Source organism: Papaver somniferum, chromosome 5 (genome assembly GCF_003573695.1).
Source record: "Papaver somniferum cultivar HN1 chromosome 5, ASM357369v1, whole genome shotgun sequence".
Lineage (NCBI taxonomy): Eukaryota > Viridiplantae > Streptophyta > Magnoliopsida > Ranunculales > Papaveraceae > Papaver > Papaver somniferum.
The window spans coordinates 208,994,196-209,006,145 of NC_039362.1; the positions used below are offsets into that span (position 1 = coordinate 208,994,196).

The 11,950-nt window shown below is 32.5% G+C and overlaps 1 pseudogene; it reads right to left on the reverse strand.

Moving 5' to 3' along the window:
* Positions 1–4,183: 4,183 nt before the first annotated feature.
* LOC113280665 lies at positions 4,184–7,828 on the reverse strand (annotated as a pseudogene).
* Positions 7,829–11,950: the final 4,122 nt, after the last annotated feature.

Sequence of the window (11,950 nt, forward strand, 5' to 3'; positions counted from 1 at the left end):
TGAAATAGAATTTGTATCTCATTGCAGCCAACCATTGTATTGTTCCAAAAAATATGCATTGGTAGAGTTAGAAATTACTCCCTGTATCGCCATTAGGGTTAGGTTCCAGACTGCTGTTGCATACTCACATTCGAAGAACAGATGAAAAGTTTATTCAATAGCCTTTTTGCAGAAAATGCATTGTGTTTCTACATCCAGATGTGTCCCTAATTTTTGTCTTGTTGGTAAAATGTCTTGAAGACACTTCCACGTAAACAACTTAATCCTTTGAGAAGTGTCCATGTTCCAGACACCTCTCCAAAAGCTTTTAGTCTCATGTGAGATTGATCCAAATGGATTTAACAACTTAGCATACAAAGATTTCACAGAAAAGTCACCGTTCCTGGTTAAAAGCCATCTTAATTTGTCCTTTTTCAACCTGCCATCAGTTGAACAATATAATCTTATATTTATTATTTCAGATATTAAGCTTCTATCAAAAAGTGAAAGTAGTAAAGGTTCATTCCACTTCTTAGTGTCTTGATTTATCAAATCAGACATAAGTGTTATATTTGGAATATATGTAATGCAGTTTTCTAATGGTTGTTCTCTATTAGGTAACATTTGTCATTCCAAATGTTAATAGAGAAACCATTCCCTACTTCCCAAATAGAGTACTTTTTTATGTGTTCTATGCCTTGTAAAATGCATTTCCATATCCAAGAAGCTGAAGATTTCTTCTTGGAATGAAGAGCACCAGTTTTCTTGAAATATTTACCTTTGATAATTTTAGCCCAAAGGTCATCTGGCCTACTAATTAACCTCCAAGCAATCCTGCTAATCATTGTTTGGTTAACCTTATTTGCCTCTTTGAAACCTAGACCACCCTGATTTATAAGTTTACATAGAAAATCAAAATCCTTAATATAAGTCCACTTTGAATTAGTGTTCTTAACCCACCAGAATTCTCTTTGTATGTCATTGATTCTCTTAGTAATTTTTTTAGGTAGGACAAAACAACCCATATTGAAGATGGGCATACTAGACAGTATAGATTTATTTAGAACAATCTTGCTAGACTGAGAAAGGACTTTTGCTAGCCAATTTTTGACTCTATGCTCCATTTTTTCTATAATGATGTCAAAAGATTTCAGTTTAGATCTATCTACAAAAAGAGGGACTCCTAGATAAGTATCTTTAATATTGATTCTTTTAATTTTCATCATTCTGCAAATGATACCCTGATGTTTACTGTGAACCTTTTTACTAAAAAACAAATCTGATTTATTAAAATTTATAACTTGACCAGAAGAAATACTAAATAAATTAATGGCTTCTAAAAGTTGCTTACATCTACCTAAATCTTCCTTAGTGAATAACAGAAGATCGTCTGCAAAAAATAAGTGTGAGATGGGTGGGGATTTAGGAGTCAGTTTGATACCTGAGACCTTTTTTGTTGTTTCTAAGTGACAAAGTAACCTAGAGAAAACTTCCATGCACATGATGAATAAGTAGGGAGATAAAGGATCTCCCTGCCTAATTCCCCTAGATGGTTTAAATTCTTTACAAGGGCTGCCATTCAAAAGAACAGAGATAGAAGTGGTTGAAATGCATTGAAAAATTAAGTTACCCCAATATTTTGAGAATCCAAAAGATTGAAGTGTTTTAACCAAAAAATTCCAGTTCACTCTGTCGAAAGCCTTAGACATATCTATTTTAGCTCCTATGTTACCTATTTTTTTCCTCCTTTTCTTCATAGAGTGGACAATCTCATGAGCAACAATAATGTTATCTGATATTTGTCTTGAAGAGAGGAAAGCAGACTGAAGAGGTGATATTATTTTTTCTAGAGTTTTTTTTTTTGAATCTATTAGCTAGTAATTTGGCTATGACCTTATAAGGAGTGTTGCAGAGACCAATTGGTCTGAAGTCTGCAGGAGATTTAGGGTTCTTTATTTTAGGTATCAAGAAGAGGAAGGTTTGGTTTAAACCCTGATGTAATTTTCCAGTCCTAAAGAAGTCCTGAACAACTTCAATTAACTGAGATCCAACTATTTCCCAGTTGTGTTTAAAGAAGCTCACAGGGAACCCATCAGGCCCTGGAGCTTTACTAGATTTAAGTTTTTTGACTACATCCCAGATTTCCTCAGGACTTTGTATAACAATTAAAGCATTGTTTTCTTCTACTAAGATGCATGGTTCAACATGTTTGAAAATTTCAATATCTAAGTTAGTTGATGTTTCAGTGAATATCTCAGAGAAATAAGAAGTTAAAACTTCTTCTATGCCTTGTCTATCAGAAATCACCTTGTCATTTTTATCTTGTATGCAATCAATATTATTTCTTTTTCGTCTTTTAAAGGTAGTAACATGAAAAGTTTTTGTGTTTCTTTCTCCTAGAGCAATTGTATTATTTCTAGATTGTTGTCTTGCAATCTCTTCTTGAGTATCATACAAGGCTTCTAATTCTAGTAATTTCATATTTAAGAGTTTCGTGTTAGTATTATCTACAAGCTTAGCTGAAATAATGTCTATCTGTTTTAAGAGAATTTTTATTTTTTTGTTAGGTTTCCCAAAAACATTTTTTTTCCATTCACTCAAATTTTCTCGCAGGGTTGAAATATTGTGAAGTAAAGCTTCAGTTGGGGATGAACTACCGTTATTCCAAGATTTCCTAATTACTTCTAAGCAAGTTGGTTCCTTAAGCCAAGTATCGTAAAACTTGAAGGTATGATAAAGACCTTTGTTACTAGAATTAATAGTTAGACATATAGGTCCATGGTCAGAACCTATTGCAACTAAATTTTCCAAACTAGCTTCCTCAAATTCTAATTCCATTCCACATTGGCTAAACCTCTATTTAGTCCCTGTTTGATGGTTGCTGCCCTTTTTCTTTTATTACTCCAAGTAAAGATGTTACCTTTGAATCCTAAGTCCTTTAATCTTGTACCTGCTGATTAAATTAAGTATAGGTTCTACTTTTTTCCTGTCAAAAGGCAATCCTCGTTCCTTTTCATCACTATTAAAAATAATGTTGAGGTCACTTATTACTGGCCATGGCATTTTGCTAATATTAACTCTATGTTCTATCTCTTCCAGATATCCCATAATTTCTAATTTATGCTCAGGCTTAGGTGCACCATAAAAGCAGGTTAAAAGCCACTCTCTAGTGTTGAAATTGTTTTTCAGTATGATGTTAATCATATTTTGGTTCCACTGAACCACCTCAAAGTGAAACCCATCTACCCAAGCAATTGCTAGCCCTCCAGCAATTCCTACTGGATCAACAATGTGGCTATTTGGGAAATAATTCAGAATACTTCTTATTAAGCATCTCTTAGACTTAGTTTCAGAAAGAAATAGTATGTCAGGTTTCTCTATTTCTAGTAAAGTTCTTAAGTGTTGTGCAGTTTTTTTCTGACCACACCCCTGTGTGTTCCATGCCAAAATTTTCATGGTCTTTAAACTGAAATTAAGCAGGAGACAGAAAAATATAAAAATAACACCCTAGAGCCGGTGTTCTTAAACAATGTTGCACCAAGCAGACTTATAAAGCTATAATGAGACAGATATAGTAACAATTTAAAGAAGGCCAGACTCACTTTGGGTTAAAACCCAAATTCAGGATGAAAAGATGTTACTTCACTAAGCAGGCTTTGGTGGAAAAAGGGAAAAAAAACTGAGATGGATTAACTTTCCTAATAATTCTAAGTTCCACACCCTTGTGCTGGTGTTCTTTATGTTGCTTCACAAAGCAGACTTTGATTAAAGATTTGTACCCCAAGTTTAAGAAAAACTAGTCTAACTATCCAACAAAACCCAGGAAAAGAAAAACAAATTAAGACCACCAAAATTATTAATTTCACACGCAGATATATTCTAAGCGGGATATACAAAAAATAGAGAGGAAATTAGCTTTAAGATTAAGTGTAATGAAGCAGAAGCAAGAGGTTGTTGACATACCTGGGATTTTGTTTCCCTTTTTCAGCAGTCTGGATCTGAAACTGTTCAATCCTCTCATTGATGGGCATTGCAGTATCTTAGTTTGGAATCATTGAAAAGTTCCCATATTGGTTAAAAAAAAATTCATTTTGAAATTCATTTTCACCGTCGTTTAAGAAGTCATTAGAACCCATTGAACTAAAAGGATAAATGTCATAATCCGAGAAAGACATTGGAAAAGTTGCATTGCCATTTGGAGTTATCATCCTCTGACCACTTGAATTACTCTGATTACCAGATGCAGAGGAATGAAGTTTTCATCTTGATTTGGTGAAGACAAGATATGATTAATCACATCCCTAAGTAATCCCGAATTTCTAATTTTGTAATCCGATTCAGATATATCTTGGTATTGATTTGAAGAGAAAGTAAGAGGAAGCGGAGGGGATTCCCAGATCCTAAGACGTTTACCCAATATATAATTGGTTGGAATAGGTGATTGAAAGGCTACATCGAACACTGATGGATCTTCATAAGATTCATTTGAAGAGAGATCAATAGGAATGGGTTGAGAAGGTATTACTGAAGAAGGAGATAGAGAAGAAGCAAAAGATTCATTTCCAGCATCAGAAACTGTTTCTCTGTCTATCTAGTCATTAATAAGAACTTTGAAACCATCTCGCCAAAGGAAAGGCATCCCCATACAAATGCCATGATGCATTGACAAGTATGTTGAACATGGCCTCTTTGTCCGACAGTGAAATTATGAAAAATTTACAACCTATTTGTTTTGTTTTGAAAACATTTTTATTTCCCCATCTCCACTTTAGAGCTCTTGCAATGTTAGTTTTTGAAAAGGTAGTTGTCGAAAATATCCTAGCAACGATTGAATTTTCATGGTTAAAACCTTTTAAACTAGGCACAGGAAAAGGAATAACTTGAGTTTTAAAACTTTTTCTTTTAGTTGTAGCTTTACCCATCTTAATGGGTTGCGAACTCATTTGTCCAAACAGAATAAGTTGTTGCGGAGACACCATATTGAGCGCGAAAACAAAAACTGATGAAAAGATTAAAGATGAGAACGACTCAGCCTAGAGGAACCTTCTTCAAAAGTGAAAACTACTTTAACTCACTACTTTAAGAATAACAGACCACTTTAAGACTAAGGTAAAACTGAAAGAGACCTCACAGAGGCAAAAGAAGTTAAAAGAAGAAAAAGACAGAGAATGAGAATGTCCCCTTTACTTCTCAGTGTTAAAAGCTAAGTTCCTTTTTGTTTTTGTTTTATTTTTTATTTGTTCCGAATCATGGCGCAACCTGGATTCCATTTTCAGTTAACCTTGCCCTCCGGCGGAATCGTATGCTGTGAAATACCATTGGCAAAGATCGAACAGAAAATTCAAGACTATTATGAACAAGTATCTCAACCAACAGTTATTGCCTTACCTGTACCAGTTAATGAACCTGTTCGTCTAAGGGCTTATGTTATCAACGATCATGAGAATGGTTTTATCATGTATTTGGATGTATGAAGATTTCATCAATGTTCATAGTCAACTGAAATTTGTATCATGTTTCCTATTATGATGCAACTATGGTTATGCAAAAATTTAATGAAAGATTAAGTAAATTTCGTTTTATGAAATCATCTACAGATGCTATGCTGTTACAAAATAATAAATATTTGTATGTGTTTTTTGGAAAAGAAAAAAAAACCGATGAACGAACCATTTAATAATTTATTTATTTTTTTTGTAAAACGATTCCGCACCGAAGAAAAACTGCTTCCCTTCCCATAATGCTCTTAGCGATCCAAACTGCTTACTTCAGGGATTAAAAAGAAAAAACCCCAGGTATGTAGAAGTTTACTCCATGAGGAGCGAAGAGAAGGTTAGAGAGAGAAGAAATCAACCAACATTTGGGTTTTCTGCAAGGGATAATAGAATAAGTTCCCTTAGTTGTTATTATATTCAGATTTATCGCAACAAATTACTTTTCAAGGATGAGGATCATTACTATGAATACTTACCCCTTGCCCCTTTCCTTATCTCCTTGAACAACTTTTACTTAAGAAAATATTGAGCTCAATAAATACTTATATATGGAAATGGAGCTATTCAGATGTTTGTATTAGAAAGAATAAGAAATTTACAATAAAATTAGATATTAAGATCGTATGTATATACATATACATATTGACGAGTTGTCAACTTGTAACACATGAATATATTTTTTATGTAATTAAGTTAATATTAGTATAATTGTAAGTATAAATTAAGATAATATGAAGGTGTTGTTGAGAATGATAAAGTTTATACTTATTCTGAGTTTCGTTTCTTCAATAAATTAAAAATATCATGAAAGAAATTAAAATTACCTGTCCGAAGGCATAAGGCAAGGCGAAGTACATTCCAGCAGCTCTTTTTCAGTAAAAGATTATGCGCTCTATAGCAACAATCAGCTGCACTGAGGAGGTGTTTTGAACTCCAAAGAAAGATAACAATGAGATACATAGAACCCAAAGCATTGAACATATCTTGTCTTCGTGACCTGTCATTTTAGAAAACAATGGATGATATTAAAGAGATTGAATCATGAGAGAAAAACTATAAAAATTGGATGTACTTTAAAATATTTATAAGACTTACGTCTTAGTACCAAGATCCCGAAAATTTTACCAAACATCAGTGCGATGACCACTGTAAAGTAAAATCTCACTGTCGTGTATGTAGGGTTTCGCCAATATGACCAGTATTGTCTCCACAGAAATCCATGCATTGAATAAAGAATGATCTCGAGTACATGGTCGATAAGTGCATGTCCTTGGTACCAGGAGGTGCGACACTTAATTATTTGATGAGTTATTTGTTTTTATTATATAGCTCTGAGTTTTTGTATATATCAGTGAAGTCAACCCCTAGACCAGCTTCTTGTCCTGCAGAAGTCACCTCCAACATCCACGTTGTCGGATCATAACCATCTTTGATTTTGCTGACTCCTTCGTTCCCTAAATTGAATCAAAACTTTATTTTTCAATAGTGTCTTTAGTAGATAAATGAAATCTAGAAACTAGGATTTTCTAGTGTTAAGGAATCACCTCAAAATAACTGATTAAATGGAAAGAATGGTGACCCAGTGGTCCAACATAAATTTCCATCCCTCCCTTATTCATTAGGAATAACTCGTTGAAGCATTCAAATATGTCAATACTAGGCTGACGGATGGTGCATACAACAGTTCTTCTTGTGTCCAAAATATTTCTCACAACCCTCATCGCAATTGTTGTTGCCCTTGCATCTAGTTTAGATATTGGCTCATCCATAAATATAATGGATGGGTTAGCAACTAACTCGACAATAATGGTTAATCGTTTTCATTGCTCAGTTGCTAGTCCAATCACACCAGGCAGCCCAACTAGTGCTTCCCGCAGTGAAGACAGCTCGACAAGCTCCATTACCTCCTCAACGAACATCTACAATCAATCATAACTTATTTAATTTATTTTTTTTAATCAAATGGATTGTCAATAATAATTTTTTTTAATTTGACAGATTGGAATTTAAATATCACACTACAAACCTTTCTTGTTTCAGTTGGACTTCGTCAGGTAACGAAGCCAAGCAAAATAGAAAATGGACTCATAGATTGTGACATGTGGAGAATGCATATCGTTCTGCTCGCAGTATCCTGATATGCGGGCAAATGTCTCTTGCTTCTTTTGGTAACCAAATATCATGATGTTTCCATCGATATGTCCGCCAGTTTTTCTTCCCGCCAAAACATCCATAAGAGTAGTCTTACCCGTACCACTAACACCCATTATAGTTGTAAGGACTCCCGGATTAAAATCTCTACTGATACCTTTTAGAATCCCTAGTCGATCTTCAGTAACTCCTTCATTTTTCATTTCATAAGTAAACCCCATAAAACTTTCTAAGCTTCAAAATATTTGTGTTGCTATCAATGATCATGATGCAGCCTCTTATAGTCTACTAGTGTATAACTTTCTGAACTTTGTATTTGTTGCTAGCATGTCGACATAATACGTAATTTCATCAAAAGTGATAGAAAGAGGTTGTAATAGGAAACCCATTCCACGCTTTTTGTTCCTCATCAATAACGTCCATCCTTGTTAATGATTATGTCAATGAGATAATTCTCATAATATCCTTGGTCTTTTCTAAAATTGTATTTGTTTAAACTTAAGAATACAATAATAAACAATTGGTTGAGTAAGAAAATAGAAATTTGTTACATCATAATCACCTCCAGAACGAAGACTGGTGGAGTTCTTTTAAAGCATTCCAAATTTGTAAGATTTATTTTGAAAATTTCCTTTTAACAACCCTAGATCTGATAAATCTAGTCTGCAGAGAACTAACAATCGTCAAGCAAAGATCTTTAAGAAAAAAAACATCAACAAGATTTACACTGATCTTTAAGTAACATAATCGTTCCCAATAACATAACCAAAAAACCTGAAAACCTAATTTTCAGTTGAAATATAATATGGGAAACATCAAAAATTCAATAAATGTATTACCCTTGTATACAAATGTTTTGCCAACAATCACCATGAACGGAACTACCGCTGGAACCACCTCAGATTTAAACCTATTCGTACAATTAAGTAGAAGTAAGAAACGTCATGCCACCTTCGATCGAAATTGATCGATCGATATCGAACAAAGATGACATGATAGCCACTTACTTGCACTTAGTGGTTGACTTCATCTCTTCTCCAGTTTTGTTAGATGTTGAATCATTAACTATGAATGTCGGGGAATTTTTAAATGTTGTATGAATTTGATAGTACTATTAGAAAATGTTACCTCAGTTATAATTTTTGAAAGTCCAAGAAGATACTCGCGATTGAGATAAGTAAGATCCAAAGTGAAAAACAATTTGATTAAGATGGCATATCAAAGCAACGTCCCAGCTCCAATCCAACACCAAGATGAAATCGAAAACTATAAGCCGTTGTACATTATTTGCAGATATCCTGTATCCACAAATTCACCATTTTTTTCACATTATGTGTAGCATAGAAAGTTAAACATCCATATTTTTACAGCAACAACAAAGAAAATTAAAGAGATGAAAAGTATTTAATTAGATTGCGATTTAGTTCCTCGAGAAGGAACGGATCCCCAAGGGATAATAGAATAAGTTCTCTTAGTTGTTATTATATTCAGATTGATCGCAACAAATTACTTTTCGAGGATGAGGATCATTACTATGGATACTTACCCATTGCTTCTTTCCTTGTCTCCTTGAACAACTTCTACTTACTAAAAGATTTAGCTCAGTAGATACTTATGGAAATGAAACTATTCAGATGTTTGTATTAGAATTAATAAGAAATTGACAGTAAAATTAGATATTAAGATCATATGTATATATATTGACGCGTTGTCAACTTATAACACATGAATATATTTTTATGTAACTAAGTTAATATTAATATAATCGTAAGTATATATTAAGATAATATGAAAATGTTGTTGAGAAGGATAAAGCTTATACTTATTATGAGTTTCATTTCTACAATAATAAAATCTGACGAACTCTAACCCTGTGTTAATTTTTAGTTGATATCATATCATATGAGTTTGGCAGTAAAATCACGAAATTGTATTCTTTCAGTTATTAACATTATACAAATAGATTACTCATGAGGAATGATTCACAGTTGTGTCTATTGAACATCATAGGATGAAAAGAAATAGTTGATTTCAACGTAAACAACTAAATATCCAAAATAACAAATTAAAGTTATCAGAAAAATAAAAAGTAGAGATTAACATGATAAGGAAAAAACAAGTAACGGTTTAAAAAGTAAAACAAAGAATAAATCCTAAACAATGTAAATAACAAGTTAAAATTAGACAAATAAAAATAATTTGGAGCATTTAACAAAAACAATTAGTACATATAACTAACACTTGGAAAACATTGCATATTTGTGCAATCCAAAAACACGGGATGCATATTCCGCACTGTCTCATATTATCATTTCACTTTACTAGTTTTCTTATCAATTTTCTTTTTTAAAAACCACTATGTTTTCAATACGTAAGCAAGTTTAAAGTAAGAAATAATAATGAAACACTAATCAAAGAAATGACCAACGACAAAGGGAAAAATGTGCACCTTTTCTCAATTACAAAATTGATTACAAAATTTTGTAAATATAAATATAATTTACAAAAATTAATTATCTGTTTATTCGACAATATCTTAAGTGCTTTGGTCGTTAACATAATGTCTTCGATTTTCTTAATCATCTACCTTAATTTATTACTTCCATAATCGAAATGCTTGTGAATGGAAAAATTTCTCAAAACCAATATTTAGAGTTAAATTGGTTATTATGGACCTATCAGTTTTTTATTATAAACCATTCAAAATATCATGTAGGGCAGTAACAAAAATCGTATATTTTGAATATATGCAACAATACATCCATTTTGGGGAAGCTCGTCGAGGTCACCCTTATTAAACATATCACTCATTTTATGAAAAAAATGATAGAGACTGGAAAAAAAAATTAAAACGATGTTTATCAATCGACACATAAATTGGGTTCAAGAATTCATAGGGAAAAAGCAAAAGAGTTTCTAATCCAAATAAATAGCCAATGACATGGAGGTTTGAGATAAGAAGTTTAGATAAATCTCTATATGAGCGGATAACATTTGTAAAAAAGATAAGGAATTACGAGGAAATCATCGTTCCATGTAGTAATATCGGGTTTGGTGTTTTGAAAAAAAAAACTGACGAATCAATTCAACTTTTGGTCTCATTTGACATCACTATAGGGTTATATGGTATCAAAATTATTTTATACTTATAGGGTTATATGGTATCAAAATTATTTTATACTTATATAGAAAAGAAAGTATGTGCAAATCTCGAGCTCATTTTATGGTATTCAGAAGTAGAGATTTTTGAATATTTATATCAACTTACCAAATGCACTTCATTTGAGAATTAACTCTTAATATGTGTTTAGATCCTCTTGTAACTGTTTTTATTTTGGATTTATCAATTTCGTAACAAGAATTTATTTCCCCTTGTCCTTTTAAAATAAAGTTAAAAAGAAAAATTCAACTTATTCCACCATAAAATTTTGTGGCTTTAGACCATCGAACATGCCAGATGTTTAAATGTTAAAGTCATATGGTGTATACACCATTGAGTTTAGCGGTAACATGAACTCACTTGTACAAGACAACTTAATTCAAGCCAAAACACTTTCATAAACTAAATACCATTAGTTGTGTGTTAGATGTTAACTGAAGTTTTTTTTAAAAATAAGTGATTTTTTTTGTGGATTGTTCTACCGTTTTTTAAAAGAATAACTATTCTTTTAAATATGATAACCAAACTTGACATACCAAAACTTGGTGAGTTCAACCGAGCTATGCTCTAACAGCCTGTTTTTTTCCAATTGAAGTAACATGCAATAGATTAAACCCTACTCATTTGTTTTGGAGGTGCATCATGCTCTTCTTTGTGTTTGGTTAATTGACTGTTGCAGCTAAATTGGCTATCTTTTAAGTTAATTTTGGGGGGCATTTTATGCATAAGTTTGGTCAATGCGACTATGTGAGGCCTTATTTTTTTGGTCTTTGGTCAATTGCATCAGTATGATAGGTACAAAAATGCTAGTGAATGTATCAATGGATTTTAAGCATGTTGCTTTGTAGATGAGTTTTTGTATGAACTAGCTTCTTCTTTCATCTTTTATATGCAAATTTAGAAGAAAAACTTTGTGAGTATCAAAATAGAAAAAAGAATGACACAACATAATTTACGATCAGGTGTATACGAAAGTAACTATATCAAGAGTCCGACGTACTAGGCTGATGTTACTAAAACAACATAGATTTTTTATTAATACAAATTCCATGACAATAAGCCATATGGTGTATCCTCTTTTGCACAAATATTGTGGAGTACCGAGTATGTAAAAGTTTATTTATAACTTGTCACATATTTTGAATGTTGATTGAGTTTGCAGTAC